This window comes from Eschrichtius robustus, chromosome 17 (genome assembly GCF_028021215.1).
Source record: "Eschrichtius robustus isolate mEscRob2 chromosome 17, mEscRob2.pri, whole genome shotgun sequence".
In the NCBI taxonomy this organism is placed as follows: Eukaryota; Metazoa; Chordata; class Mammalia; order Artiodactyla; family Eschrichtiidae; genus Eschrichtius; species Eschrichtius robustus.
Window position 1 is genome coordinate 2426287 of NC_090840.1, and position 6000 is coordinate 2432286.

General features: G+C 50.9%; 1 protein-coding gene across 5 annotated transcripts in view; it reads right to left on the reverse strand.

Moving 5' to 3' along the window:
* Nucleotides 1-1524, reverse strand: part of PCMTD1 (protein-L-isoaspartate (D-aspartate) O-methyltransferase domain containing 1) — a 61927-nt gene extending 60403 nt beyond the window's left edge. For 2 of the 5 annotated variants that reach the window (XM_068525363.1, XM_068525362.1), the window contains exon 1: nt 1364-1524. The gene's annotated coding sequence lies outside the window, so the exon portion shown is untranslated. The remainder of the gene's footprint in view (nt 1-1363) is intronic. The other 3 variants (XM_068525360.1, XM_068525358.1, XM_068525359.1) reach the window with 2 other exon arrangements.
* Between the last annotated feature and the right edge of the window lie 4476 nt (nt 1525-6000).

Here is a 6000-nt window from a genome sequence, read left to right on the forward strand (position 1 = left end):
TATGGAATTTAAGTTTACTCTGAAAAATGCACTTAAAAAAACAAAAAATGAAGTATTTTAGTAACCTGCTTTATGAAGTCACCCAGGCCTCCTGTAAGCTACCATTAAGCTCTATGTAAACATATTACTCAACTTCCTAATATGTAAGTATCCCCAACTGGCAGACATTCTGAAAGTTCTACCACATTATGTTTCAAAACATTAGTTTGTAGACCTTATTAAAAGCTAACTAAAAGCTTAAAAGATTACAGAACTATGGACGACAATGTTCATCGATTAAAAGAATAGAGCTCTGTAGGTTTTTAAAAGAATGAGGTTACGTCATAAAATGGAGAAACAACCATGAGTAGAACTGGCCAATAAGAACTATATACTATATACGATCCCAATTTTGTTTTTTGTTTTGGTTTTATTGAAGTATAGTCGATTTACAATAACGGGACAACTGTGTTTTTAAACCATATTTATTACACGCACAGACAAATCCTCAATGGCTAAACACCACACTTGCAGACTGGTTCCCCTGGGCAGTAAGCGGGGGGAGATGGGTGGGGGGCCGGCGCGGGGGGAGGACACACTTCGTCACTGTGCGGCTGCGCTGTGTTTCCTTAAAGAGCACATAGTACTTCTGCAACAATGATACATAAACTGCGAGCAAAAACTATCGGGAAGACCGTACTTCCTCCTCCGTACCCAAAGGATGCCAACGTGTAATTTAAAAAACACAGTTAGGATCTCTAAATTTTAAGAAGAGGACAGATGGAAACACAGTTCTGGAAGTGGGGAACAAACAAACAAAAAAATAATTGGATTCGCAAAATTTCTCCCCGTGCGGTTCCACGCCTGGGTCCCCGCTACTCCGGCGGAGGACGAGCCCGCACTCTACAGCAGTAACCGCCCAACCAAGACCCGAAAACGAGAAAAGGCGGCGCCGCTCCAGCCCCCGAGACCCCCTCCAGCCGCAGCGCCGAGGCCGCGCGAGACGCCGCGGGCAGGTCCGCCTCCTCCGAAGCCGACAACAACAAAGTCGCGGCGGCGGCGGCGGCGGGGCCCGGGCCCGGCCCCCCCGGCCCTTCCGCCTCCTTGGACCCCGCGGCCCCCAGCCTCCCCTCAGCCCCCAGGCCCCCTCGAACCCTCAGCCGCCGGCCCCGACCCCCGGCCCTTCGGCCCTTCCGACCTCCCGGCCCCAGACCCGCCTCCACCCCCGGGCCCAGCCTCCCCCCGCCCCCTCGGCCGCCCGGCCCCGACCTCCCTCCCTCCCGGCCCCCGACCACCCCCTGACTCCCTCAATCCCTCGGCCCCCTTCGGCCCTTCCGGCCCCTTGGCCCCCGACCCCGCCCCCAGCCCGGGGCGAAGGCCTTACCTGTGGCGAGGCGGTCGGTGGGCCCGCCGCAGCGGGCGCAGGTGAGGCGCTGGGACTCGGCTGGCTCCGCGGCAGCCGGCGCCGCCGCCAAAACAACACGTCCGCCGCCGCCGCCGGGGGGAGGGGCGGGGCCCGGACGCTGGTTGGGGAAGCCCGAGCGCCGCGGCCTCCGAGCCGGCGGGGACCGGGCATGCGCGGACGGCGGCGGGCGCGAGGGCCGCCGCGAAGGCGCTGAAGTCAACAAGGCCCGGGAACGCCCCATCCGACTCCGCCCCTCGGCTCGCCCCGCCCCTAGCCCAAACCACGCGAGGTCTCGATGGGGCCCGAAGACACGGAGGCAGAGAGAGATCCCGCGAGAGCAGCCGCCGCCGCCGCCGCCGCCGCCGCCGCCGCCGCCGCCGCCCTCCCGCCCCCGCCCCCCGCGTGGGGCGGCTGTTTCCGGAGCTGGGGCCGGTCGGTGAGCTGGTGCTGCTCCGCGGTGCCTGGCGGCGTGTGGGCGCCTGTCCTTCCGTCACGGCGGGCGGCTTGCACCCACCTCGGGCGGCGCCGGGAGAGGAGGCGGGGCCGAGGGCTGCCCGGCGGGAGGGCTCTGCCCGCGGCTGCCGGCCTTGCAGACGTGCGGACCGTGTCCGCGGGCTGCCTCCGCGGGTGAACAGTTAGAGCGCCCTGGATGCCGTGCTGCTTCCCACCGTGGCTGTCTTTGTGCAAAAGCGGTTAAATCAGATACTGTTGGCGGAAACCCTGCAAGCGAGGTCAGAGCCGAGGCCCCTAGGGAGGAGCTCGCAGACGGAGCAGAGTTGCTAAGAGCTGGTCGGCGTTCAGTTCAGCAACTGTGTTTGCAGTGAATGGAGTGTGAATGCAGGTCCGGCGGCCGCTCCGCTCCTCCTGCAGTCTCTCCATCTGCGGTGCCCTTGACCCCTGCATTCCTGGTCCCGGGCCCTAACTGTGTACTCACCGTGATGGGGTCACGGAACAGTCTTAAAGGGTTCGCTTTCTGAAATTCCCAAGCAGGAATTTCTGCACCCGGAAGTCTCCTACCGTAAGCTAAATAAGTAACAATGGTCAAGTTAGGAAAATAGCTGAAATCATGAATCACCTGCCACAACATTTTCCCTCTTTTCTCCCCTTCATTTCTTTATGCATTTACTTTCCCCATTCTGCAAGAGGCATTTTTCAGAGTTCTAGACTATTTTTTTTTCTTCTTTCGCAACTGCATTAAACTTGACCACATGTCATTTTTAGTCAGACTACCAGTAAGGATGTAGTTAGCAAACAGGACCAAGTGCTGTTCTTGTGGGTGAGTGATTCAACAGCAAATCGGCCGACAGACAGCTCAGTGTCTTCCTGGGGTTCTCCACCGTCAGACCATTTCTGATTATGCCTGCATTTAGCACTTCTCGTGCATAATTTACTTCTGGTGAGTGTGTGCCTTCCTACTGATGTGTAATCCACAAAGTCTGGGCGCAGGCCCATGGTGTTCCCTGCTGCTCTCCAGCACCCAGTACAGGGTCTCCCGCAAGACTGGTCCTCTGCAGTTGTTGAATGGCTGATATAATTTTAAATTGTCCCATCATCCAGAATTATTTAGAGATTTGTTTAGACTTCGATTAATCTAGATGCCCATAAGACAACTTATTCCTAGAGCTCTTGGTCCAGTGTTGCAGCGAGCGTGGTCCTGGCAACAGGAAAGTAACACTTGCTGCAGTAACTTAATTCTTCACACCAGGTTGCTTCAGTTTTAATATTAAGCAGAAAATAGCCAGAGTGCATACTTCATGAATACAGAATCCTGTGTAGGCAGGAGCCTTGTAATATCAGAAACGCTCTGTTATTTGCACGCAGAAGGCTGTCGACTGAAAACAAATGCACAAAGTGAGAGTTGTGAGTTAAGTTTTATTTGGGGGAAGATCAGTACTACAGTCCGGGAGACAGCTTTTCAGATAGCTCTGAGAAACTGCCCGGAAGAGGTAGGGGACGGTCAGTGTTATACAGGACTTTAGTGAAGAGGGTGCACACACGTTTTGGCAGAGGCTGGCTGCTAGTCACGAGCTGATGTCACTGTTTATGCTTTTAGTGCTTTTCTAGGTATGAGGAGATGCAAGAATTGGGCTCATAAAATCTTCTGAGAATATCTGACTGTCTGAAAGCCTGTTCCGCCAGTTTTTCCCGGAGCACAGAGCGCCTGATTCCTGATCTCCACCCTGAGCTCTTTTCTGGGGGTGTTGAAGGTCAGCAGCTGCAGCGGCTCATGATTTAATCCTCGTAAAGGTAGATGGCGAATGCCAGTGTGTAGTTGGCAGGGCATTCAGCAAATGCTTATAAAACTAAACCAAATTCAGAGTACAAACTACTGTCACCATCCTGGAGTTCACATTTCCCAAAGACATGGCAAGAGTTGTTGCATGTTCTCTTCAGCCTCAGGATTGGAGGTCTTCGTGTGTTGCCCAGATTAACCTTAAATCACCTAGTTATTTGCAAACACCTCTGTTGCATAATGGGCCTTGGTTATGGTTTATAGTGAGTGCCAAGTCTGGTCTGAGGCCTGAAAGAATTTCCTTGTATCTTTCATTTGACCTGCAATGTCTGGGGAAAATCCAGGACTAAATCCTACTAAATATGGAACTGTTGTGTTCTGCAACTAAATTTCCTTGTACTATTTTCAGTACAGTTACAAGTCTATCGCCTCCTCCTTCCCCGCCCCACAAAAAAATAAAAATAAATATCTCCCCTCTAATAAAAGAGAATTCGTTTCACTGTACTTCCTTTTCTGTTTGAAAAACAAGGGCCACACAACGGCATTTCCTTACTGATTTTAAGACACATAAATTTGGTTTTTTGGGAGGAGGGTAATGTTTCTAGGGTAGGACTAGAATTTGAAAATGAAGGAGAAAACTTCAGACCCTACATTCCAGAGAAGTGATATCTATATAATTTACAAATCGAGGAAATACAAAGCAGTCTCAGAGCTGACAGAGATGAAAGGGAATCCTTTAACTTCGTGACAACCTTTGTTTATAGCCATTAGCACTTTGTTTTATTACAAGGTGTCTCCTTGGTGTTGCGTCCCACTGTGATCACTTAAGATTATTCCGCGTACTGAGAAACATTAAAGTCAAAATTAAGGATTTCTCTATGACAGCATAAAAGTAGCTATCCTCTAGAAGAAAAGTGAAACAGACTTTAAGTCAACGGTTCTCAAAATGTGGCCTTGATCTCGGGTGGCCTCAGCCTGCAGCGGCTTGAAGCACGGTTTCAGTTTCTGGCCGGTGACTGAGGTCGGGTCCCGGCAGTGAGAGCACGGAATCCCAGCCTCCGGACCAAAGGTCAGCGACAAGGCCCTGGCCCTACAGCTTTGCAGAAAAAGAATTCCCACAAAGACGGAAAGTAATGAAACAAGTGAAGTATTTATTAGGAGAAAAAAAAGAGCACGGTACGTGTGGAGAGACACACGGGCGGACTCAGAGAGTCGTGCCCTCGTGAATCACTTTTATGGGGCATTTCTGCCGGCCTTTGGCCAATCATTTTGATTTGCCTGATTCTGAGTCTGTATTTGGTTCATCGCAGGATTTCTCCACGTGTGCGCGCACAATCTCTTAGCCAAGGTGGATTCTACTGAAGAGGCCTATGGGCCGCTTAGCGTCACTCCCCTTTTGACCTCCAAGGAGCCTTGTTGGGCGTGTGTAGTCGGGGAGGTCTCCTGACTTCGAGAAAGGGGAGTATGTGGTCTCTTACCTTCTATCTGGACGGGGCCCAGCCTCCGCTCTCAACTGTCCTGCTATTCTGCTCGGAGTATCGGTCCGCAGGGAATGAACTCCGACCATTGGCCCCGGGGGCCCGTCTATTTCCTGCCTCAGTCTGGGCCCAGAGGCATCAAATCATAAGGGAACTCACCAGAAGTGCAAATCCAAGGGGCCCAACCCCAATTTAACAAGTCCTCTGGGCGATTCTGATCAGTGCTAAAAGTTTGAAAATAGACTTTTTCAGTACATCTTTTTTCTAAAGTATATATAGTTCATAGATATGAAACTGGGTGGAAAACAGGCTTGCTTTGGTGAAAATACTCCATTCCTGGTATTCCCAATGGCTATAAATCATCTCCTAGTAAGGAAATTGTACTCATTGTTCATGGACCTTCCCCAGTGTTTCTTCCTTTGTAAGCCTTTCTTGATCCTTTGAGCCACAATATGATGTTGTTTTGTTGATATTTTGCACATTCAAAGATGCTATTCGTGACGGCGGGTGTGATGGGAAAGACTGCTCAAGCAACGCTTCCCATGTGGGAAAATCGCCTGGAATTGTGCACCACTGCTGCTTCTGTGGGCCTGAACCTTTAGTGACTCTTCTTTATTTTTTTTCCCTCTGAACTACCCACCCAGAATGCCACGTTGATCTGCAGACTCCATTAGTTTCCCAGCATTTCAAAGCTGTACAGGATTTTCTGAAACTTCTTAATACGTTAAAAACAAACGACCAAAAAAAAAAAACTATGACAGAGTTTATGGAAAGTTATTTTATAGTAAGAGTCTTAAAAAACCAACCTGGAACAGCAAAGAATTCAATTCTTCTGAGACCAAACAACAAATGTAAAAACACATACCTTGCTGTGTCTAACCACCTCCCTCCACTGGAAGTATTTA